Source organism: Arachis duranensis, chromosome 4 (genome assembly GCF_000817695.3).
Source record: "Arachis duranensis cultivar V14167 chromosome 4, aradu.V14167.gnm2.J7QH, whole genome shotgun sequence".
NCBI lineage: Eukaryota > Viridiplantae > Streptophyta > Magnoliopsida > Fabales > Fabaceae > Arachis > Arachis duranensis.
In genome coordinates, this window is record NC_029775.3 from 15,474,919 (window position 1) to 15,477,256 (window position 2,338).

At 36.7% G+C, this 2,338-nt stretch overlaps 1 non-coding gene across 1 annotated transcript; it reads left to right on the forward strand.

The window, feature by feature from the left end:
• The first annotated feature begins 153 nt into the window (after positions 1 to 153).
• On the forward strand, positions 154 to 261 carry LOC127747015 (small nucleolar RNA R71). Its single transcript, XR_008008820.1, has one exon. It is a non-coding gene; the product is annotated as a small nucleolar RNA R71 (small nucleolar RNA).
• Positions 262 to 2,338: the final 2,077 nt, after the last annotated feature.

Sequence of the window (2,338 nt, forward strand, 5' to 3'; positions counted from 1 at the left end):
AACATACTAAAAACTAACTAGATTATACTAAAAACATACTAAAAACAATGCCAAAAAGCATACAAATTATCCGCTCATCACAGAGCTATCCAAAGACATCTTGGATAGTTCAGAGAGACCATCATAGAAGATACCTATGATGCTCCATTCAGAAAGCATGTCAGAAGGACATTTTCTGATCAATTGTTTGTATCTTTCCCAAGCTTCATAGAGGGATTCTCCATCCTTCTGTCTGAAGGTTTGGACTTCCACTCTAAGCTTACTCAGTTTTTGAGGTGGAAAGAACTTTGCCAAGAAGGCATTGACTAGCTTTTCCCATGAGTCCAGGCTTTCCTTAGGTTGTGAGTCCAACCATGTCCTAGCTCTGTCTCTTACAGCAAAAGGGAATAGCATAAGTCTGTAGACCTCAGGGTCAACCCCATTAGTCTTGACAGTGTCACAGATTTGCAAGAATTCAGCTAAGAACTGATGAGGATCTTCCAATGGAAGTCCATGGAACTTGCAATTCTGTTGCATTAGAGAAACTAATTGAGGCTTAAGCTCAAAGTTGTTTGCTCCAATGGCAAGGATAGAGATGCTTCTCCCATAGAAGTCGGGAGTAGGTGCAGTAAAGTCACCCAGCACCTTCCTTGCATTGTTGTTGTTTTCGGCTGCCATGGGTTCTTCTTCTTTGAAGATTTCTGTTAGGTCCTCTACAGAGAGTTGTGCCTTAGCTTCTCTTAGCTTTCGCTTCAAGGTCCTTTCAGGTTCAGGGTCAGCTTCAACAAGAATGCCTTTGTCTTTGTTCCTGCTCATATGAAAGAGAAGAGAACAAGAAAATGTGGAATCCTCTATGTCACAGTATAGAGATTCCTTGAGGTGTCAGAGAAGAAGAAAATTAGAAGGAAGAGGTAGAAGAATTCGAACTTAATCAGATAGGGTTCGAATTGTGCATTGAGAAGGAGTGGTATTCCATAAATAGAAGGATGTAAGAAGAGGGGAAGAAATTTCGAAAACTAAATTAAAAAGATTTTAAAAACATTTTGAAAAAAACTTTAATTGATTTTCGAAAATCAAGAGTGGGAAAAAAATCAAGTCATTTTTGAAAAAGATTTTGAAATTAGAAATCAAAAAGATATGATTAAAAACTGTTTTGAAAAAGATGTGATTAAAAAGATATGATTGAGAAGTCATGGTTTTAAAAAGATATGATTGAAAAGATATGATTTGAAAAACAATTTAAAAAGATTTGATTTTAAAATTAATGACTTGGCTAATCAAGAAAAGATATGATTCAAACATTAAACCTTTCTCAACAGAAAAGGCAACATACTTACAATGTTCAATCAAATCATTAATTGTTAGCAAGTATCTTTGAAAAAGGAAAGAAATTGATTTTGAAAAAGATTTGATTGAAAAGATATGATTTGAAAAAGATTTGATTTTGAAAAACTTTGAAAACTTGAAAAAAATTTGAATTAAAAACAGAATCTTCCCTCTTGTGCCATCCTGGCGTTAAACGCCCAGAATGGTGCACATTCTGGCGTTTAACGCCCAAACCACTACCCTTTTGGGCGTTAAACGCCCAACCAGGCACCCTGGCTGGTGTTTAAACGCCAGTCTGTCCTTCTTCACTGGGCGTTTTGAACGCCCAGCTTTTTCTGTGTAATTCCTCTGCTGCATGTTCTGAATCTTCAGTTCCCTGTACTATTGACTTGAAAATAGAACCAAGATCAAATAAACAATGCATGCAAGACACCAAACTTAAAATTAGACACTAGACTCAAACAAGAAACATAAAATCTTTTTTGGTTTTTTATGATTTTGTAATTTTTTTTGTGCTTTTTCAAAAATTATATGAAAATAGAAAATAAAGGTTTCAGAATTCTTAATTTGGATTCCAGGAATCATTGCAATGCTAGTCTAAGACTCCGGTCCAGGAATTAGACATGGCTTCATAGCCAACCAAGCTTTCAAAGAAAGCTCCGGTCCAAAACACTAGACATGGCCAATGGCCAGCCAAGCCTTAGCAGATCATTGCTCCAATAGCAAGATTGATAGAAATCAACAAGCTCTTGTGATGATCAGTTGAAACCTCGGTCCAATAAGATTAGACATGGCTTCTCAGCCAGCCAGATTTCAACAGATCATCATGAAACTCTAGAATTCATTTTTAAAAAATTCTAAAAAAAATTACCTAATCTAAGCAACAAGATGAACCGTCAGTTGTCCATACACAAAACAATGGTACGCCATTCCAATCTCAACTCTCTATCACAACTCCGCACAACTAACCAGCAAGTGCACTGGATCGTCCAAGTAATAAACCTTACGCGAGTAAGGGTCGATCCCACGGAGA